This window comes from Quercus suber, unplaced genomic scaffold, assembly GCF_002906115.3.
Source record: "Quercus suber isolate HL8 unplaced genomic scaffold, Cork oak 2.0 scaffold_427, whole genome shotgun sequence".
Taxonomy (NCBI): Eukaryota; Viridiplantae; Streptophyta; class Magnoliopsida; order Fagales; family Fagaceae; genus Quercus; species Quercus suber.
The window spans coordinates 550,719-574,914 of NW_027069878.1; the positions used below are offsets into that span (position 1 = coordinate 550,719).

At 32.8% G+C, this 24,196-nt stretch overlaps 2 long non-coding RNA genes across 6 annotated transcripts; both read right to left on the reverse strand.

Annotated features, from left to right (window-relative positions):
* Positions 1-3,721: 3,721 nt before the first annotated feature.
* Positions 3,722-4,164, reverse strand: LOC136062566 (uncharacterized). Its single transcript, XR_010624296.1, has 2 exons — positions 4,017-4,164; positions 3,722-3,915 (listed from the first exon to the last, which is right to left on the reverse strand). It is a non-coding gene; the product is annotated as an uncharacterized LOC136062566 (long non-coding RNA).
* A 4,793-nt stretch (positions 4,165-8,957) lies between these two features.
* Positions 8,958-19,495, reverse strand: LOC112018490 (uncharacterized). Of its 5 annotated transcripts, none has more exons than XR_010624290.1 (12): positions 19,225-19,494; positions 18,919-19,128; positions 18,252-18,324; positions 16,877-17,258; positions 16,639-16,780; positions 15,875-16,000; positions 13,567-14,992; positions 10,366-10,442; positions 9,935-10,009; positions 9,455-9,517; positions 9,276-9,353; positions 8,958-9,175 (listed from the first exon to the last, which is right to left on the reverse strand). It is a non-coding gene; the product is annotated as an uncharacterized LOC112018490 (long non-coding RNA). The 5 variants fall into 5 exon arrangements; XR_010624289.1 differs by having other exon boundaries at positions 16,927-17,258; positions 19,225-19,491; XR_010624291.1 differs by having other exon boundaries at positions 16,639-17,258; positions 18,919-19,125; positions 19,225-19,495.
* Positions 19,496-24,196: the final 4,701 nt, after the last annotated feature.

A 24,196-nucleotide genomic window follows, 5' to 3' on the forward strand; every position in this document is an offset into this window, starting at 1 on the left:
GTGATGGTGGAATGAAAATCTCCCGTGCAAGCTAACTTTTTTCGATTGGTCTTAGTGTTGGGGTTTCTTGAATTGTTCTTCAATCATAGAGTTTCTTTTTTTTTCTCTTACAATAGTCTCTTGAGTTCTTTATTTCTTTGTTTCTGTTTGTTGGTTTTTACTGTATTCATTATCATGAACACCTTCACGTGTGTGCGTGAGTAATTACAGAAGAACTACACGCATATTAAAAGGGTTTCTTTAATATGGCGAAAATTTTGCCTTTAAAGCCTAGAGTGGCCTTTATAGCTGATTTAGTGAAATGTCTCACATTCTCAACGAGCAAAAAGATTTGTAAAGACATTTTAGAGAGTCATCACTTGAGGTCTTTCTTAAAATTTTTTTTTTTTTTTTTTACTTAAACTTAAAGCTTGACTTAGATTTATAATAGTAGACTTTTTTGTAACGCCTAACTTGCCGCAGCATTACGGAAATAATCTCTGTGAGAGTGAGTCATGTTCAATGTTTAGGTTGCTTTCTTAAGGGACTATTTCATGTTTAGGCTGTTTTTTTCTATTTGACCATAGAATTTTTGGGACATATATACATATATATAAGAGAAAACATTGCATCAGGAGCTGGCGTAAAACAGGTGTTTTACACCAGCCAATAAAACATCGCCACGTGGAAATTCTATTAAAACCCACTCCAAACAGCCAAAGCTCACGTTATTCACCTCAGACAAAACAGAAAACAGAGAAAAGCAAACCCCTCAGACAAAAGCTCTGCTTCCTTCATCACGTCGAACCTCCACCACCGCACAGCCTGATCGCCGGAGCAGAACGAAGAAAGAACACTAAGTTCACACTTAAAACCCCTCTCCAAACAGACTCCAAACAGAACGAAGAAAGAAACCCAGCCCTAAGAAAAAAGCTCCTCGCGCCTCACTTTGCTTCCTTCACGCCGAACCTCTACCACTGCCACACAGATCGCCGGAGCAAAACGATTTCGAAGAAGATAGAGTTCTCGCCGTCTCCTCTGGGTTGTGCCGTCCTTTGCTTGCCCAAACCTCCACCACACCACACACCGGAGCTCATCGCCACAGAGTTTGCCGGAACTGTGCGTGGAGCTTGGAAACAAACCGGAGCCGCCGTGAGCCACGATCCAAAGGTTTGTTTTTCATGATTTTCCCTTTTCCCCAATTTGGATTACAAATTGGGTGTTCGGATTTTTTGTTTGCTTCATCAGAAAGTTTCAAATTTTGAGCATTTCCTTTTTGATGAGAACGGAGGGTGGGTTTTGATATGATCTGGGGTTTGTTTGGTTTTTGAATTAGGGATGTTTGATTAATTTGATTAAGTTAGATTGATTGTTAGATAAATTGGCTTTAGATGTACAATGTGATAGGATTGAGTTTGGAAATGATAGTTGAATATTGAATTGGAACTTGCTGTGAAGAAGTTGACAATTGTGTTGAAAGTTTCAAAATTTGTTTTACTTTTTCACAAGTGGGTTTTTGTTGGGTTGCTATAGCTGTATTATGCTTATAAGATTGATATTGTGTTTTTTTTATTTCTTTTGTTGTGGTTTGAACTGGGTAAATTTTGGTTTTTGAAGTTTATGTTGGGTTGCTGGAGTTTTTTTTTTTTTGTATGTATATGCATATGTGTATGTGGGTTTTATGAAGGTGCTAATTCATTTACATGGAACTCTTATTTTTCACTTTTTGCTCATGGGGCTGAATATCATTGGACTATAATCAATGCAGTTAGCCAATACTCTTCTTAGATTTTCTATTTTCTGTTTTTTGGTCTATCCCGAAATGTTCCCCCACTTGAATAGTCGTATATATTTTATCTTCAGTTTATATTTCAGTCCTCCATCCAACACATGAATAAATTTATATGTCTTTGTCTTTGCTGACATTGCAGAAAATGATCTCCCATAATTGATTTTTTTTCTTGGATGGTAATCAATGGATGCTCACTTTGTCTGTTTAGATTGTTTTCTGTTTTCATGTGGTCTAACACCTTATTTTCCCATGTTAACTTTCTATCCAACAATACCAGTATTTTTAACACCAATGAAAATTTTGCAGGTAAAATTTTGACCATAGTTTCTATTATCTGCTAATGAATACCATGTGTTTAAGGTTTTGTTATGTTTTTCAAACCATATTTTTCCCTTGCTGAGATATTTATTTGCTTTACACAGGCTGGTGCATTGGAGAAGATTGTCAAGGTATCTCAGCTTGAGATCATTGAGCGGCAGCATTCTGTGGGTGAACTAAGGTACTTATTGGCATTCTCAATATTATATAGCTACAAATAGACTGTAAAACTTGCATGTTTACCTATTGTAAAGCTGGATCTAACGGTCCCTTCAATGATAGTAGAATTATAAGCACTTGTTTTTTTCCTGACATGGTATCATTTTGTTTTTCACACTGCTTCACTGTAGAAGGGGAGAGTCGAGTTTGTTACTTATTGTATGATAGGATTGCTGAATTGTTTCCTATATATGTATCTTTCAATTTTTCAATTTGTGTTTCCTTTTTTTTTTTTTTTAAATCTTGACTTAAAACCTTGATTGAATTATTTCCTTTTTTTTTTTTCTTGAATTTGTATTTCTTTCAATTTTGCTTCTTACAGGTGCCTTTTTGACAAGTTTAGTTACTGTGGTTATTGAATTCTCCGCTGTCAACTTTAGCCTCTGGGACACAGTTGGTATCATTTATTTGATAGCTATTAAAATATTTTTAGTTTCAAATATAATTTACTCTTACCAGTTGGCACTCTTTTTGTTATTTATGTCTGCCTTTACATTCAATCCCAAAGTACTCATCCTAATGTGCATGCCTTCAAAAGCAGAAAGTTAAAACTAAATTGTAACCATTCATACTTGCAAAACACAAAAGTTAAAACTTATATGCTCACTATTTCTATGTCAGAACTCAGAGTACAGCCTAGCTCATGTTCACCTATGGACCATTTGTGCACTATAACAGCCTATTAAATGTTTGTTAAAATTACTTTTTGTGATTGGTGAATTAATGATAATACATTTTTGTAAGTGTTATGTTGTAAATTTATAGTATTTTGCTGATATTTTCAAAAATAAACCTTTACTTTTTTAAATTAGGAGTCTTCGATGGCAAGGTTGAACCTGTTAGTCATAGCAAATACATTGTGCTCACAAGTTTGGTACAGTTATATGATGTATTGATTTTTTTCTTAGTATAAATTGTTCTGTAATAGATGTTTTTGTTATTTATTCATTTTTTTATTTGTCAATCATCTTTAGGACTCTTTGCCAACTGTGACATATCCTTCTACATCATCATCTACTTGCATATATATTCCAACCAGTCATCATTTACGGTATGACCACTTAGCGTTTAATTAGAAAATATTGAATTTTTTTTAACTGTGTTCATTCTAATTTTATTTTTTGTATTTTTTTGTACATTCTTTTATGTAGGATCCATTACAACAATTCCAAGAAAATTGATGTACAAACAGTTTTGTGTCCAAGAGAATGGATTGGGAAGCAAATATTTTTTTGTTATATAATGTTTAAATTGTGGTGGATAGACATAGAACCATCTTCTTTTTTGTATTCCCAACGTTGGTCCTCTTTTTTGTATATTGAACTATGACAGGTTTTATTCTAGATGAATGTATTCTCAATTAAAATTTGTCACAATTCTTCTGGGAAATTTCTAATTGAGAATACATTCATCTAGAATAAAACCTGTCATAGTTCAATATACAAAAAAGAGGATCCAACGTTGGGAATACAAAAAAGAAGATGGTTCTATGTCTATCCACCACAATTTAAACATTATATAACAAAAAAATATTTGCTTCCCAATCCATTCTCTTGGACACAAAACTTGTTTGTACATCAATTTTCTTGGAATTGTTGTAATGGATCCTACATAAAAGAATGTACAAAAAAAATACAAAAAATAAAATTAGAATGAACACAGTTAAAAAAAATTCAATATTTTCTAATTAAATGCTAAGTGGTCATACCGTAAATGATGATTGGTTGGAATATATATGCATAGTAGATGATGATGTAGGAGGATATGTCACAGTTGGCAAAGAGTCCTAAAGATGATTGACAAATAAAAAAATGAATAAATAACAAAAACATCTATTACAGAACAATTTATACTAAGAAAAAAAATCAGATACATCATANAATGTTCTCATGTTTTTTCAGTTGAAGCTATTGTTACTAGTTATTTTTTATTTTTATTTAATAACTAGACAAAATTGCCATTCGGTTGACCAATTGCACTATTCGGTCTGGTTTTAAAAACCATTACATGGAGTCCAAATCTTTTGTCTCACTTTTCCTGTTCCACTTTATGCTCCACTAATAAAAACTTGCCACGTATCCATCCTTTTTAATTAATTAATAATTTTATGCTTTTCTTATTCTATTAACTAAAATAAATAAATAAAACCCAACACATCCCACCACCCCACAACAACCATCGACCTTTACCAGCAGCACTATCAAGAGATCACCGGCATCATCAACGCTGCTAGTTACAGGCTTACAGCCATCCACTGCCACCTTTGTTTTCAAATCTATAACTTTATTAGTTTTGTGACCTCTTGCTAGTGGGTACCCCGTATCCATGACCGCCACTTTGTCTTCAAATCTATGTTTGGGTCCACCGTCTTCTTCAATGAATACAGAAGTGAAAAGGTTTTGCTAGTAGTTTTTGTCATCAGATGATGGCATCGGGGAAAACTCACAAATGGGACCAACGATTACAAATATCTCCTAGATCCACATGCCCCTCATGGGCATCATGCTGATCCAAACTAATCTCACCCACTATGCCATGAGCTATCAACCATGGTTTACTTTAATTAATTGCTTGCACACTATCAGAGATGAGATTGGTTACCCAAAAATTGAACATTTACATAAAGCAATACTCATGGAACCCAATAACTACAAAAATCTCACTCAACTGACCCATTAATCAATCTCTTCCCAATGGCGGTGGTGGTGGGGATGTGGACTTGATGGCGATGGAATTGATGACGCCAAAGATCTCTTGCTAGTGGTGGAAGGTTGGTGGTGGACCGGTAGTGGTGGGTGGGTTGGGTTTTATTTATTTATTTTAGGCAATAGAATCAGAAAAACATAAAATTAGAATTCAATTAAATAGGTGGGACATGTGGCAAGTTTTTATTAGTGGAGCATAGAGTGAAACAGGAAAAGTGAGACAAAAATTTGACTCGCATTACATGACCTCTCATTTTCTTTTTAGCTTTTATATACGGCTCTTTACAACCTCACTTTAAGTATAAGTATAGTTATTTTAACTTTTGTTTTTTAATTATAAGTATAGCACACTTTCAACGACAACAACCAAGGAAAATCTCCTGGGTTTTTATTTTTGAAAGAAAAAGTTTGGGTTCCAAGGAAAATCTCATGATTTTTTTTTATGAAAAGACAAATTTCTTTTACAAACTTTGCTTGTCCAAAATACTTTTTTTTTTTCTTTAAGAAATTCCAACGTGGTAAAAGAAAACATTTTTTTTTAAAGAACTTGGTTTTTCAGATTAAAGAGAAAAATAAAACATTTTTTTTCTTTGAAAACATTTTAGAGAAAAAGCATTTCTTAAAGGAAAGTTTTGAAAGAAAACTCTCTCTTTTTTTTTTTTTTTTTTTAGAAAGATTTTGTTTTAAAAGGAACCTCTTTTGGAGAAAGAAAGTTTTTTTTTTTTTTTTTGGTTGAAAACCGTTTCCTTAGAAAAAGCATGTAAAGAATTTTGTATTACCCAAACAACTTTAATTTATGGCAACATTATTGATGAGAAAAGTAAAGAGCAATAATAATAATAGTGCTATGTATTTAAAGTCAAGGAAAGTAAAGTGTTGAAATTTAAATAGAAAGAAAAGTAAATAGATGAAATTTAAATTAAACGTTAAAATAAAGAACTGGAATTTAAATGACAATAAAATAGAGTGCTGGAAAAATAAATGACATTAAAGTAAAGAGCTTGAAAATTAAAATGCTGAAATATTATAAAAGTTCATTAAAAAAATGGTTTTTTTTTTTAGAAATCTCTCTTAAATAAACCTTAATCTCTTTCAAGCCCAATGGGTGCTTCACCAAAAGAGAGGGGAGTTATAAGCTATCAACCATCCTTAAGATAACATACCTGTATTGTGCCATACTTGAGGTTTAAGACCCATTTAAAAGAGATGAGTAGAATTTTATTTATTTATTTATTTATAATTTTTGTGTCTAGATAGTAGTAGTAGTGGTGGTGGTGGTGGTGGTGGTGGGGTGTGTGTGTGTATATGTGAATATATATATTGAGCAAGAAATTAAAAGGGATGACATAAAAGTAAATGGGGAAGGGATTGCATGAAATTAAAACGGATGACAATAAAAGTAAGGGGAGAGGATTGCTTGAAATTAGAATGGATGAAAATAAAGATAAGAACATAAAAATTCCTATATGCCTAGAAGAAAATGTGATTTCTTCCCCCTAAGGCTACTTCCCATGTTAGGTCTAGGTGATGGTTCAGTACCCATCTAGGAAATATACATACAACATCACAACCAACAACAAACAATAATAGAGACATAAAGATAAAGAGGTAGATACACAACAAAATAAAGCTAGGAATTTAAAGCAAGGAAAATAAAGAGACAAGAAAAGTAAAGAGAGATTTATATATATGAAATGGAAGATGTTTACATGATGAAGTAAAGAAGATGGGATGGGTATAATTATAGAAAAACTACCTCATCCCTACAAGTTTACCCAAAAAATTACAAATAAAATGAAAGAGACTCTTTTTTTTTCTTTTTTTTTTTTTTTTTTTTTTTTTTTTTTTTTTGTGATTATGGGTTTCCTAAAGAGGGGGGAAAAAGAATTTTTCAGCATTTTCTAGGGATTTTTTCCATTCTTTCTTCCTATTTTCTCTCTTTTTTTTTCTCATAAAAAGTTCCTATTTTTTTTTTTACAAATATGGGAGGGGGGGGGGGGGGGGTGTATTTATAGAGGTGGTGGAAAATTGGAGGCTAAGTTTAGTGTACCGTAATACTACCCCTAGCCTCCCAATTTTGCCACCCCATCAGGCTATTTTGTCTTTTTTCTTTTTTTTTTTCTTTTTTTTATTTTTATTTTTATTTTTATTTTTCATGATCCGATCTTCGTGCAGCTGTTTGGAGGCCTTTCCAAGCTCCATTTTCTTCAAACTTTATATTCCTGGAAATTTTTGGATGTCGAATTCCCAATGGTCATAATCTTACAAGATTTGGAGTTACGGTTGTCGAGATATTGCGTTCGGAAGGAAGGTGGTGCAATGTTGAAAATTCTATGACATTTTTCCTTGGAAAAATTGCATCTTCCAAACCAGGGAAAATATAATTGAGCCCTTTTTATGAGAAGTGGTTAAGACCTTGTTCTTTAAGTTGGTTCAGTCGAATCACTCCAATCCTTGGCAAATGGGTACAATTTATTGCGCAAAATTGACCCAAAAACTGCCTGTTTTTCTTGAAAAAAAGTGAAGATTTTATTATGGTTTTTGGTATTTTGGTGATATCTCATCCGTTTTAACTCCAATTTTGGCCCATAAACTATTGTTTCGAAGGGAAATATATGCCCTACAAGAGGGTCCAAATTCAACGCGATCTAATGATTGGATAAAAAAGTTAACTTTTTTTACCATACCCTATTAGGGTTTTGGCCTCAATTGCTATCAAAAAGGGTTTTTAAATATTGTGACCTTTTGATCCACTATTTGATCATGTTGTATTTATTTTGTTTTACCCTTTTTGGCTTTGAAACTTGTAATTTGCACCTTTTTCAATGTTTTTGGATTTTGGAATTTGTTTTGAGATGTGAATCAAGGTCGGACAAAATACAATATCGACACTCACCTATATTTGAAAACTTATGCCTCTCTATAAAACTTGTAATAATGTATGATTAGTTATTGCCTACGTGTAAACTCAAAAAAAAAAAATTTGTCCGCGTAATCAAGCAGGAATTTTACCATGGAATGATTCAATTATTGGATTTTTAGATATCTATCTTTTTTTGAATTCCAAATTTTCTCATTTATCTAAATTTCTAATTTATAAAATGGTGGTTCCAGTTAATTCAATTGATAAAGTCAATTATAGTCAAATAAGATATTTGAAGTTTGATCTCTACCTACACCGAAAACCAATTGGTGGCTAAAATTCACATACAAAAAAAAAAAAAAAAAAAAATCCAATTGTATTGGCTTTGTTTCTCCAAAAAAGAAAAAAAAAATTTACACAATGTCTCCATTCTGGTGTTATGTTCTTTTATTCCAGTTCATGCTTTGAATTCCCTTCACCTTGCATTTAAGTTGATTCTTTTTGTATTCTTGTCTTAAGGGGGACCTTGGTTGGGGAATTCTATAATATTTTTTATGTTTCCATTGAGTTTCTCCTGATTATCGTGTCACAGGATATTAGAGAATTTGAACCAAAGGAACGTTGAATGCTTCTTAAATTTGTGACACGTTCTCTACCTCCATACTTGGGTTCAAACACTGACAGCCAACCGTTACTACCCATAACCATAAGGTATAATATTGATCATTCATCTTCTATATATAATTTTACAAATTTATTTTTTCTAAATGATTTTCACCCCATTCCTCTTTGGTATCTGCAATGAATGTAATTGGGCATCTATGTGTACTGTGTACCCTTTATAAGTCTTCAGGTGCTCAAGATTGCATTTGGCTTACTTTTCACATTATTTTCAGTGTTTTGGGTAAATGCATATTCAAGATTGATTACACCAGAAACCTAAGCCCTTTAAGTTTTCCTGAGAATAACTGTGTGCGCTAACGGGGTTGCAGGGTCATGTGTGTAAGTTAAAACTTCAACCATATTCATTGGAAACTATAAAAAACATGAGATTAAAATTTGTCACAATTCTTTTGGGAAATTTCTAATTGAGAATACATTCATCTAGAATAAAACCTGTCATAGTTCAATATACAAAAAAGAGGACCCAACGTTGGGAATACAAAAAAGAAGATGGTTCTATGTCTATCCACCACAATTTAAACATTATATAACAAAAAAATATTTGCTTCCCAATCCATTCTCTTGGACACAAAACTTGTTTGTACATCAATTTTCTTGGAATTGTTGTAATGGATCCTACATAAAAGAATGTACAAAAAAATACAAAAAATAAAATTAGAATGAACACAGTTAAAAAAAATTCAATATTTTCTAATTAAACGCTAAGTGGTCATACCGTAAATGATGACTGGTTGGAATATATATGCAAAGTAGATGATGATGTAGAAGGATATGTCACAGTTGGCAAAGAGTCCTAAAGATGATTGACAAATAAAAAAATGAATAAATAACAAAAACATCTATTACAGAACAATTTATACTAAGAAAAAAATCAAATACATCATATAACTGTACCAAACTTGTGGAGCACAATGTATTTGCTATGACTAACAGGTTCAACCTTGCCATCGAAGACTCCTAATTTAAAAAAGTAAAGGTTTATTTTTGAAAATATCAGCAAAAAATACTATAAATTTACAACATAACACTTACAAAAATGTATTATCATTAATTCACCAATCACAAAAAGTAATTTTAACAAACATTTAATAGGCTGTTATAGTGCACAAATGGTCCATAGGTGAACATGAGCTAGGCTGTACTCTGAGTTCTGACATAGAAATAGTGAGCATATAAGTTTTAACTTTTGTGTTTTGCAAGTATGAATGGTTACAATTTAGTTTTAACTTTCTGCTTTTGAAGGCATGCACATTAGGATGAGTACTTTGGGATTGAATGTAAAGGCAGGCATAAATAACAAAAAGAGTGCCAACTGGTAAGAGTAAATTATATTTGAAACTAAAAATATTTTAATAGCTATCAAATAAATGATACCAACTGTGTCCCAGAGGCTAAAGTTGACAGCGGAGAATTCAATAACCACAGTAACTAAACTTGTCAGAAAGGCACCTGTAAGAAGCAAAATTGAAAGAAATACAAATTCAAGAAAAAAAAAAGGAAATAATTCAATCAAGGTTTTAAGCCAAGATTTAAACAAAAAAAAGGAAACACAAATTGAAAAATTGAAAGATACATATATAGGAAACAATTCAGCAATCCTATCATATAATAAGTAACAAACTCGACTCTCCCCTTCATACAGTGAAGCAGTGTGAAAAACAGAATGATACCATGTCAGGAAAAAAACAGTGCTTATAATTCTGACTATCATTGAAGGGACCGTTAGACCCAGCTTTACAATAGGTAAACATGCAAGTTTTACAGTCTATTTGTAGCTATATAATATTGAGAATGCCAATAAGTACCTTAGTTCACCCACAGAATGCTGCAGCTCAATGATCTCAAGCTGAGATGCCTTGACAATCTTCTCCAATGCACCAGCCTGTGTAAAGCAAATAAATATCTCAGCAAGGGAAAAATATGGTTTGAAAAACATAACAAAACCTTAAACACATGGTATTCATTAGCAGATAATAGAAACTATGGTCAAAATTTTCATTGGTGTTAAAAATACTGGTATTGTTGGATAGAAAGTTAACATGGGAAAATAAGGTGTTAGACCACATGAAAACAGAAAACAATCTAAACGGACAAAGTGAGCATCCATTGATTACCATCCAAGAAAAAAAATCAATTATGGGAGATCATTTTTTGCAATCTCAACAAAGACAAAGACATATAAATTCATTCATGTGTTGGATGGAGGACTGAAATATAAACTGAAGATAAAATATATACGACTATTCAAAGTGGGGGAACATTTCGGGATAGACCAAAAAACAGAAAATAGAAAATCTAAGAAGAGTATTGGCTAACTGCATTGATTATAGTCCAATGATATTCAGCCCCATGAGCAAAAAGTGAAAAATAAGAGTTCCATGTAAATGAATTAGCATGAATTTATTCCAGTAAATGAATTAGCACCTTCATAAAACCCACATACACATATGCATATACATACAAAAAAAAAAAAACTCCAGCAACCCAACATAAACTTCAAAAACCAAAATTTACCCAGTTCAAACCACAACAAAAGAAATCAAAAAAACACAATATCAATCTTATAAGCATAACACAGCTATAGCAACCCAACAAAAACCCACTTGTGATAAAGTAAAACAAATTTTGAAACTTTCAACACAATTGTCAACTTCTTCACAGCAAGTTCCAATTCAATATTCAACTATCATTTCCAAACTCAATCCTATCACATTGTACATCTAAAGCCAATTTATCTAACAGTCAATCTAACTTAATCAAATTAATCAAACATCCCTAATTCAAAAACCAAACAAACCCCAGATCATATCAAAACCCACCCTCCGTTCTCATCAAAAAGGAAATGCTCAAAATTTGAAACTTTCCGATGAAGCAAACAAAAAATCCGAACACCCAATTTGTAATCCAAATTGGGGAAAAGGGAAAATCATGAAAAACAAACCTTTGGATCGTGGCTCACGGCGGCTCCGGTTTGTTTCCAAGCTCCACGCACAGCTTCGGCAAACTCTGTGGCGATGAGCTCCTGTGTGTGGTGTGGTGGGGGTTTGGGCAAGCAAAGGACGGCACAACCCAGAGGAGACGGCGAGAACTCTATCTTCTTCGAAATCGTTTTGCTCCGGCGATCTGTGTGGCAGTGGTAGAGGTTCGGCGTGAAGGAAGCAGAGGTGAGGCGCGAGGAGCTTTTTTCTGAGGGCTGGGTTTCTTTCTTCGTTCTGTTTGGAGTCTGTTTGGAGAGGGGTTTTAAGTGTGAACTTAGTGTTCTTTCTTCGTTCTGCTCCGGCGATCAGGCTATGCGGTGGTGGAGGTTCGACGTGATGAAGGAAGCAGAGCTTTTGTCTGAGGGGTTTGCTTTTCTCTGTTTTCTGTTTTGTCTGAGGTGAATAACGTGAGCTTTGGCTGTTTGGAGTGGGTTTTAATAGAATTTCCACGTGGCGATGTTTTATTGGCTGGCGTAAAACACCTGTTTTACGCCAGCTCCTGATGCAATGTTTTCTCTTTCTTTTAAGGTATATATAACCTCTAAGGAAAAGATCCTCATCACTACCAAGATCCTCTTCAATTGGAATCTTCCTAATTATATCCTCATTTTCCACATTTGCATGTAGCGACCTTACACTAAAAGAAGCAATGGATTCATTGTCCCCCTGCATTTCTTAACCTATAACAAGTTAACAGACAAGACAAGACATGAGATATTGGTATGAAATGAAAACAACATTACATTTAGTTTTATGAATGATAAATCTTAGCTTTTAATTGCTAGGGTACCTTTTACCAACAGTTAACAGTCAATGAAAAACATTTTAAGGTTTGGCCAAATTTTACAATGAAACAAACACGGCTAAATGATGAAAATAATTTTCATAAAACATTTTACAGCGACACAAACAGAGAGTAAATAAATCCTTCCCATACAAAGAGACGCACCTTAAAAACAATTCATTAGATGATTTTATTTTCTTTAGTACTCCTCCCCTAAAAAATCATAATAACCCGAGACCCCACAAACTCCCATTCATGACCTGACCTCCAACTTACAAAAGGAAGGCAGTAAACAAAGTTGCTCAAGTGGGTTTCTAAACAACAATAGATACAAGTTCCAAATATTTCCAAAAATCTCTACATGTTAACCAACTTTCAGCATAAAATAGGTTTCTATACAACTTAACGAAATTCTTGAAGAAAGTAACCTAATTAGTTTTAACTACATCAGACTATTAGACTAGTACTGCAGTTTAACTTTAAAAATGTCAGAAATCCTTTGGGGAAAAAAAAAACTCTCTAAGGTGTTAAATGGCAAAGTCCCACATCAAAATGGTTAATACAGTCAGCATAACATTGTTGAACTCTAAAGATTCATGTTGGTTTTTTTTTTTTTTTTTTTCAGTGAGAATCACGTTGGTATATATTTTTGTATTTAGTTAACATAACATCTAAAGTAGCAATAAAACAATGTTCACATTCACTTAGAATCTTATCAGAGTATTTAAATAACCTCCTAGAAAAAATAAAATGCATATGCATCAGGATGCCTTTCAACTGTGAAAACCAAAACAACCAAATGTAACTCCAACTTCTGAACATCTCAAATAAATATAAACACTAGGGAAGAAACTCAAGAAAGTCATTGCAGTCATGATAAAAAAGCATGCACATATATAATGGGAGATTCATAAGCCTAAAAAAAGTAAAACAAATTTTGAAACTTTCAACACAATTGTCAACTTCTTCACAGCAAGTTCCAATTCAATATTCAACTATCATTTCCAAACTCAATCCTATCACATTGTACATCTAAAGCCAATTTATCTAACAGTCAATCTAACTTAATCAAACATCCCTAATTCAAAAACCAAACAAACCCCAGATCATATCAAAACCCACCCTCCGTTCTCATCAAAAAGGAAATGCTCAAAATTTGAAACTTTCCGATGAAGCAAACAAAAAATCCGAACACCCAATTTGTAATCCAAATTGGGGAAAAGGGAAAATCATGAAAAACAAACCTTTGGATCGTGGCTCACAGCGGCTCCAGTTTGTTTCCAAGCTCCACGCACAGCTCCGGCAAACTCTGTGGTGATGAGCTCCGGTGTGTGGTGTGGTGGAGGTTTGGGCAAGCAAAGGACGGCACAACCCAGAGGAGACGGCGAGAACTCTATCTTCTTCGAAATCGTTTTGCTTCGGCGATCTGTGTGGCAGTGGTGGAGGTTCGGCGTGAAGGAAGCAGAGGTGAGGCGCGAGGAGCTTTTTTCTGAGGGCTGGGTTTCTTTCTTCGTTCTGTTTGGAGTCTGTTTGGAGAGGGGTTTTAAGTGTGAACTTAGTGTTCTTTCTTCGTTCTGCTCCGGCGATCAGGCTGTGCGGTGGTGGAGGTTCGACGTGATGAAGGAAGCAGAGCTTTTGTCTAAGGGGTTTGCTTTTCTCTGTTTTCTGTTTTGTCTGAGGTGAATAACGTGAGCTTTGGCTATTTGGAGTGGGTTTTAATAGAATTTCCACGTGGCGATGTTTTATTGGCTGGCGTAAAACACCTGTTTTACGCCAACTCCTGATGCAATGTTTTCTCTATATATAAACATCAATACTTAGCTAAGAATCGTCTCAAAAAAATAAAGCTAAGAAGGTTCTCTGGGATAGCAACAATCTGCTGGAACATTGTTGGAAAGTGCAATTTTAAACATCAAACTGTGTGGATTTTTTTTTTTCTTATGACAAGTGAGTATTTGGTTCAACTTATTTTTGCTTTTAAATGTCGAAATCAATTTTTGAATGTAACATATAGAGTGAAATTTTTAAAACGGTAAATTGAAAAGGTACAATTTTAAAGTTTAAGACTACACTCCTAAACGATTGGCATTGACTGTTGATTTGATATAACTTATTTTGTTTAAAAAATAAAAAAGGGATCGAAATATAATTGTCTCTATCATACAATTTCAGATAGACCCATTACAAAAGGGTTGGACTTGGAATTACACAATGAATATTGAGCTTAGATGAAATGAAAAAAGCAGCTATAGTCGTTATTTGGGCCCATACATACGTGATTTGCGCCTGTGAAATATAAGCATTATTTGACTCGTTATTTGGTCTGTAAACTAAGTAAGTAGAATTGGTTTCATTCTAATAGAAAATGTTGCATCACGTTATAGCTAATGAATTCGATTATCATCCCTGATTATAGGACTATGACCCAAGTGGACTACACAATCACAGCACCACTCCCTATATTTCATGCAGTGTAAGACCTAAGAATTACATTAATGTGGAAAACTTCAGAAGAAAACTTGTTGAGGGAGAAAGTCAGCAAAAAAGGCAGGAGTGCATTGATATGCCCGAGTGTTGCACAACTGGACACCTTTGGCTCTGTGGAAAATTTCATCAGGAACTGATGCTGCTCCATTTGTTGCACTAACTTTTCGAGTTGAAAGTGACTTCCTGTAACAGAATTTTGTTTTTCTCGTTCATTATTCACTTTCTTGCACATCAATACATGCAACAGCACAAAATCATAAGAATGCAAACTATGACAGCCATAGAAACACAATAACTCATATATTGCTCATGCTAAACACCCCCACCCCCTCCCAAAAAAAAAATTAGAGAACACAGAATCTGCTAAGCTAATTTACAGGTGCAGTCAGTCACTCTGGTAACCTGGTTAAACATGAAAGGTGATATGTTACAACACTAACATGGCTTGGAGACAAATGATTTCGATAAGAATACAATTAAATCTCAGTCCTTAAATGCTTATGGAGACAGCTTACATCTCAGACCTTAACTGAAATTATGTATAAATCTTGTGGACGCTTTGGTTTTTCTTTCAGAAACCATTTATGTTTCACAAACAAAACTCAGTCCCTGGTAGCTTTCTAACAAGAACAAAACTCCTGCTAAGAGATGATGCTCGTACACAAACTACAATAAATCATTCAATTTTTAATGCAGCCATACTGCCGGTGAGAAGTTATATAGATCCTATATGTTTCACGACCAAATACAAATCACTTGACAGGGACATCTTCAAGGTTGTGCCCATATTAAAGAATGTAAACCATGACATTACTTGAAGATAATAGATAACTCATGATAGAGTGACTACCTCAAAAATATGAATTATAATGAACTAATCTTATTAAAAAAATTTACTCTTGAAAACCTGCTGAATTTCATTCATTAAGTAATGTAGGTGGGTTAGCTTATCCAAACTGATAGCATTCTGGCCTTTATATTGGCACAATGATTGGAAATATTTGCTTCACAAACTAGCAGCATACCATTAAACGATACTTACAAAAAATAAAAATAAAAACATACCATCGAACAATTGTGACCTTGCGTGACCAAAGATAACCACTTGCATTACATATCTCACATTTAATTAGTCCACGAGATGCACAAGTTGCACAAGGAATCTTTCCCTTGCCATTACATTTCACACATCTGCAAAGACAAAATTATTCTGAATGAATGAACCATGAAATTTACACCACCAGAGTACCATCCAGTTCCAACACGTGAAGCTAACATCAAACTGCACTCAACAGTCAAAACTGCTTTCAAATATCCTGTTTTAATATTTAATTGGAAGTGAAGTGCACAAGCAAAGTTTTAGTTAAAGACATGTAAAGAACAATAGTTGAAGTTTGACAGCATGATACTTATTTTAGAGCTTGAAACAAGATTTGACTGCATACACAGACAGATGAATCATCAAAAAATAAAGGGTAAAATATCATTTTCATCCCTAAACTATCACAAAAGTTCGTTTTTCGTCCCTAAACTTTCAAGAGTTCTATTTTCGTCCCTAAACTTTTCCAAACGTATTAATTTTCGTCCCTCCGTCTGACGGAGTGCTGACGTGGCTTTGACAGTGTGCTGATGTGAGAGGGACGAAAATCAATACATTTGGAAAAGTTTAGGGACGAAAATAGAACTTTTGAAAGTTTAGGGACGAAAAATGAACTTTTGTGATAGTTCAGGGACGAAAAACGAACTTTTGAAAGTTTAGGGATGAAAAACGAACTTTTGTGATAGTTTAGGGATGAAAATGATATTTTACCCAAAAATAAACAACTCACTTTGTGTCTTATCCATCTCTATGGGCAATTAAACCTCTTCCATAACAAGCAGGGCATTCAGCCATCTGATTTTCCTTATAAAATCTAGGTTCTTGGTTTGCATTGCATGTAAGACAGACAATATTTCCCCGTCCATCACATCCTGCAAATCTCATCCAAGGTTGAGTTAGGACAAAACATTTATTGCTACCACTAGTAACTAAGAGAATAAAATGACACAAATTTGAGTTTCTTTTACATTTAAATTATTTCTTCACCCCAAAGAGTCGGTAATTTCAGAACCCCAACCTGAGCATTTCTCGATGGTTTCAGAATGGGGAATTTTTGCCCGTGATTCTTCGTAAGATGTAAATAGGAGAGGGAACTGAGACCTTAAATCCAATTCCCAGATTCCAAGTTCAGGTCCATTATCCTTTCCATCAATATTTCCACCGAGCTAGACCTCTGTTTATGTTATAAGTTCCCTTTTCTCTATAAACGTATCTAGAGTTCCTACATAAACATTGCAGTCTTCAACCGTATGAATCTTCCACGTCCGAGCTGGATGACTTCCCCAGCAGCAACCATGACCAACATGATCAATGAGCAATTCTTGTATCACTACTTCATCCAATATTTGCCTACAAAGGATTTTTGAGTTAACATAAGTTTGCAGTTTAACGCTACAATGTTGAACTTGATAAATATTCCATCAAGAAAAAAAGACTTAAACAGAATAAAACAACTTCAGCATAAATGAAAGATTTAAGTGAACATGTACAAAAAGTGTAAAGCTGTCTGTGATTCATGCTTAAGCCGAGACCAGTATTTGACATAAAGCAGAAACTATAATCGGGGAAGATCTCCAGGTGGGATCTTCTACAACTTATCTCATAAAAGCAGCTGCATGCTTTGGGCAGTAATGGATGAAACAAAGTGTTTTTTAACTACAGCATCATGATTGGTGTAAAAGAAACAACTTATTGAAATTTCTAATTTCATATGCATGATATTGCACATATAAATTATCTACGAAAATAAATGGCTAGAGGAAGATAAAATCCTCGTTTTTCAAGAAAAAGTCTTGAAAATAAATAAAGGTTCACTAAAATTCTGCTAACAAGCTGTTCCCTCTTCGACATATGCTAATATGGCAATGAAATCACTGAAATTCTTCTTACTTTATCCCCAAAATTGCTTCCCCAGAAAATAAGCGGTCCTCATCCCTTAATTGTCATTCTTCCATACTAGAGACAATTTCTATTTCTTGTTTGTGCCTTGGCAAAAGTATGCTACCCCTTTTGTTATTATCATATGCAAGCACGAATACTTAGCACAAATAATGGATGATTTTGGCCAATATAATATATGCCCCACAACACAATATGCCTTTTTGTTGTTATATGTACAAAATGAAAGAGTGCAAGACAGCTTAGAAAGAGGGAATGTCTTAAGGCTCATCTTAAGTATATCATGTCATATCATATTATGCCAGCATTGCAGCAACATGGTACATACTTTTAAGATTGATCATAGGACTAACAATCTTAAAACTAGGCAACATATATAAGATCAATAAGATCACTTCCATTTAATTTCGTTACTTAATAACAGGTGCGTATTATTTAAATTACCTCTGGAAATCAGTGGTGGTTCCAGTTCCACCATATTCTCCTCCATATCCACCTTGATAAACAATATCTTGCACTGCAATAAGTGACTCACAATTTAACTCCCACCATAATGTGGTACAAAGCAAAAGATTCAAGGAAGAGAACAACAATTTCATTGTGTTAACGTTAAGCATAACTAATATAAACCACCTTTAGTTGATGAGAAAACAATGAATCATTTTATGTCAGCCTTGATTTCTGAAAGTGAAAAACTTGCTTCATAAGCCAGACTCTACTATAATCTTTGTCAAATTGAAGTTTTTGTATCTTAATTTCTCTTCTTTCCCTACCCTTCTTCAGCAACACAACAGTAACAGCAACAACAACCAAGTCTTAGTCCCAAAATTTTGGATTCAGCTATGGATCCTCAACGTACTAATTAAAGTCGGTCACATGTATTCTTTTCTGTGATTCTATTCTATCCATACTATATGTTAATTGACTTGTCCTTCCCAAAAAAAAAAAACACAAATGAAACATAGAGAACAAAAGAGGGCATTGTCAAACACCAAACCATAACCTTAATCTTGACAAACAACAACTCTACTATACCTCAAAATAACATAGACCCATTAACAAATATTCAAAACCCATATCAGAATTAGCCAATTGAGCAACATAGGCGCACCATTAGGATCGGGCTCAGGCGGACTAACCAAAGCGGCATGAATGGAAGGCGGGTAATGATCGGAAAAAGAACCCGCCGTTCGAATCTCTTCAACGCTGACTTCAGTGCCGGGCAACGAAGCAGTAGGAATCGCAGAACCTGTTCTTCCCAAGTACTGGTACGAGCTCCATTTTCCACCTTCTTTCTCTGTTGCCGCTTCACTTCTTTCTTCTTTCACACACAAAAAACAAAAACAAAAACCCCATAAAGAAATGTTAGAGATAAAGCTATAAAGGTTGGAAATTTAAATGCATGAGAAGTGTTTACAAGTGTGGGAATTGTGTGTATCTGAGACTGATGAGAGTAGAGGCTCCTCCATGTTTTTGTGTTTGTGAGAGAGAGAGAGATTTGAGAGTGGACTATAAATAGTGAGAAATATTTTTTCTTAGCTGGTAAGTAAGTGGATCAAAGTCAAGGATTATTACAAGACAGCGAAGCGACGATTTGGGTTTCAGACTTAACAGGACAAAAACAGAGTTGGGTCCACACCCATCTGATCTTCAAGTCGGTTGATTAACGCAGAAGAACATGAGGGGTGGAGAATTGGTTCGGTGGATCCAATGGACCAATGCCACTGGCTCGTCCTTAGCCAGAGTGTACATATAGCTTTTGTTTTATATAGTTTGGGTAAATTTATATTAGTTTTTTTTTTTTTTTTTACTTTATTTATTTGTTTATTTATAGATATGCTCTATTTAAATATTGAAGGTTTTTCTAAATGTTTCATTTCAACTTTATAGTTTCAGATTCTATTAAAAGCAACCAAAAAAAAAAAATTTATGGTTTCAAATAGTTTTATTTAAACCTTATAGTTTTGTGTTTTGTGTTTTGTGTTTTTTTTTTTTTTTTTGTGAGAAAGTTATAGTTTTGTGTTAGTTTCGTTTAAACCTCAAAATTTGATAAATTTTATTTAAACCAATAATCATGTGATATATTTATATTTAATAATGTCAATAGCAAACATAGGATAGAATTTTATATGAAACGTTTTTATAAATTTTGAGGTTTAAATAAAAATTTTTAAAGTTTAAGGTTTATACGAAGCACTTCAAAATTCAGCCTGAAAAAAAAAAAAATGAAACATACCCTAAACTTTAAGGTTTGAAAAGTAATTTACTCAATTATATTTTAAACCATATATAACTATATTCAAGATGGTTTTAAAGTTAAATCTTATTGGTACTAAAAAAAAAAGTTTAATCTTGTTGTTTTAAAAGTTACAAAGTAAATCATGAAGTTCAACATTGTTATATATTAAACTTTATAATTTCGTTAGTTTAAAATCAAGTTCTAGTTAAATAAATAAATAAATAAATAAATATCTCAAAATAAAAAGTTAAAAATAAAATAAAATCAAGTTCTGAACTTTTAAAATTATATCAATTTAAATCTCGTGCCATTTGGGTTTGATGTTGGGATTTGTTTTTCAGGTTAATTGGGGATTTGAACTTTAAATTGATATAGTTTTAAAAGTTCATAGTTTGAATTAAAACCAAAAAAAATTATAGGATTTTATTTGTAACCATAAACTTCAACATCTAATTTGGAACTTTTGAAACTGTAGTTTAATTTGAAACCATCCCTAAAGTACAAGGATGGGATTACAAAAAATAAAATAAAAAAGTTGTGAAAACAAATTGAAGGTCATTTTCTTCTAACTTGTTAGCTCATTTCTTTTTAAGCCCTATTACTTCTACATACATTAATACCTGTATCAATTTTCAAGGTGAAACTACAATGTTGGTCCCTTAAGTTTACTATGTGTGCATAATTGGTCTATCAAGTTTGAAATGAGCACAATTAGGCCCTCAAGTTTTAAAATTGAGCTGTATTAGTTCTTTTACTAACTGTCATTAATGATGTTACTTATGTGACTAACGAAATAATGACATAACATTTTTTTTAATGATGTGATTGAGTACGACCTTTTGATGAGCAAGACGCTATAGCTATAAAATGAAATTATAAGATTTTATTAGCTTAATTATAAGATGTAAGGTGAGTTAGGTTGCTTAGATTTTGTGTAAATGTAATATTTGCTAGAAATCACTTTTGACGTGCAGGTTTAAAGGAAAAAAAAAAAAGAGATTTTAGAAGGAGAATGCTTCGGCCAAGATTGTCTAATTGCAATTGCTATTAGCTTATGTGTAAATTAAATGTCTAGAACAAAGATAGATGTGGCAATAGTGTTTATTGAAATTCTTGACACATTGAATGTTTAGAAGCATGATCTCCAAAAATACTGTAGAGTGAAAATTAGATTCGTGTAGTGAGATTGATTTACAATTAATATGAAGTTGTATGTTTTTTTTTTTTTTTTGGTTGCAAAATTAAATTTGGATTCTGGCTTTGAACCAAGCCAAGTAAACATACAAACAGTTGCAATTCTTTACAGATAGTTTTCCCTTTCTTTCTTTTTTCCCTCTTTTAGACTAAAGTAACAAATAGGTTGTAATAAAAAAAAAAAAATGTACTATATATAGTTTTATACCATACTTAAAAATCATAAATATTTTTGGGGGAAAATCTAAATGTACTATATATAGTTATATACCCAAATGAGAGTTTTTTTTTTTTTTTTTTTCAATTCATTTTGTCAAAGATGTCTTCTATTTAAAATATTGATTTTTTTCATTTAAATTAGTCGCTAACTGGTGCGATGCACAGGATAGTTAAATAAAAATATATAGTTATATATGGCCCATTCATTCTTCCATCACCGCAAAGAGGAAATCCTCTATACATAAATATATCCATAACAAAACAAAATATCAAAACTAAATCTCCACAAACCATAACAAAACAAATAACCTAAAATAAAATTGGAAACAAAAAATATATAGCAGCAAAATGTTCAATCCTATGTAATTAGAATAGGATACTGTCAAAAACTTTAGAATAGGATTGTGTACTTCCTATTCGAAAAGGATACGTATCTGTTCTTCTTTATTAGAATAGGATAGAATATGATATGATATATATCTGTTCTAGTAGATTTTCATTAGAATAGGATACTATCAAAAACTTTAGAATGGGATTGTGTACTTCCTATTCGAAAAGAATACGTATCTGTTCTTCTTTATTAGAATAGGATAGAATAGGATAGGATACGTATCCGTTCTAGTAGAACTTAATTAGAATAGAATACTATCAAAAACTTTAGAATAGGATTGTGTACTTCCTATTCGAAAAGGATATGTATCTGTTCTTCTTTATTAGAATAGGATAGAATAGGATAGGATACGTATCCGTTCTAGTAGAACTTAATTAGAATAGGATATTGTCAAAAACTTTAGAATAGAATACGTTCAAACACAGTATTCTATTTGAAAACATTCAATCCTATTCAATTATAGGATTGTGTACTTCCTATTCTAGGATTGAAAGTTCAATCCTATTAAATGGATAATAGTCTAATTACATAACACTTTCTAAAGTTTTTTACTTTTAGGAAGTACACAAATCTCAATGGTTTCTACAAAACTTTCTGAGGTTTTAAAAACACAACTTTATCGGTTTGACAATAATCTTGGTAAGCATATCCCAAACATCTACCCGTTTAGTAACATAGACGGTCTCCCACGGTAAAAATTCGTCATCTACCTCAGACACTAAAACATGTCCTGCCATCTCAGAATAAGCACCGTCAATCATGTACTACCATCTCAAAAGAAGCACCATCAATCAAATAAGCATTATCAATCAAAGAAGCAATTATGAACCCCTGCTACCACAGAAGAAACGTTATCAATCTCTATATTCACTGCCATCAATTCATCTCCTTCCATTGGAATCCATAGAAGAAGTAAATGTTGCAATTTCAATGTCTACCAATTCCTTTTCCCATGACTGTCCAGCTATAGCAGATACAGACTATGTCCTTCCCAAGGCTCTTTAGAAGAAAAATAATCCTTAGGATCTGTATTTGTGATTACATATCCTAAAAATTGGAGAGCGAGGTAGAAGGAACATAAACTTTCAATTGGTCCAATGTCCAACTTCATTTTTTGATCAATTCCTTCCATAGGAATCTCTTTTCCTTTACGCACATCATATTTTAGAGAAATGCCTATTTCATCAACTCTTGGTCTAAAATATGCCCGTGGAGTCGTCATGATATTAAGGGAATTATCATCCAGATCCATGTAACTGACGTTAAATTCAAATAGAGGGTCCAATGCAGAAACAACGTGATCATTGTATTGTTCAATCACTTTAGTAGAAACCTCTCTCACCATGCTTTCAATCTCTCTCACGAGGCTTTGAAAGCCGGTAATGTTTTCAAAATGAATCTTTCCCTAACATATACAGTCAACCTACCCCTGTACAATTTCATTTATTGAAATCATCCATGGTTCCTCCATTTCTTTTCTTTTCTTATCTTATCTATTGTTGAATACATGTCAATATATATAAATATATCGTATTACATGATAACAAAAGGCTAAGATTAGAAGTTTTAAATAGAAAGCTTTTACAAAACCAAGTAGAAGCATCTATATAAGCATAAATAAAAGGCATTTATTGAATGAATAACAATAATCAACCAAGAATCTTCCTTTAAAAAAAAAATTGCTATCAATCTTACGTTCATATTTAATTAGTATGAGTTTTGTAATCAGATTAGTTTGAACTAAACTTAGTGTTAATGCAATGTATCTTGAAATATTTGGTAAATCTATCATTCAAATATTGTTATGGGTTATGCCCATCAATATTATTTTCTTCTTAGTTATTTCATCCATTTTATTGTATGTAAAACATAAACACTATGTGCACAACCTCCCCCACTACAACAAAAATTATTTACTACTATGAAAAAAATTGTTACAATAACATCAGTGTTATTGCAATAATTTATGCGAAGTGTTGCAATAAAATTTGAGATAATAGATTTGTAATACAAATTTTTTTTTTTTTTTTGCAATAAACTTTAAATATTTTAATGACAATTTTGATGTGATAATATATTTGTTCTTGCAATAAACAATTTGGGTCAAGATTGCAATAGATTGCAAATAATTGACAATAATAATTTGGGTCAAGTTATTGCAATGAAATTTTTAATTGTAATAAATAATTGTTTCATATTTTTCATTACAATATATTGTAAAATAATTGATATTAAATTATTATAATAGTATCTTTATTGCAACTTCATGTTTGTCATTGCAATAGATTAATTGTAAAATAATTGATATTTAGTTATTGCAACAAATATATATATAAAATAAGTTGT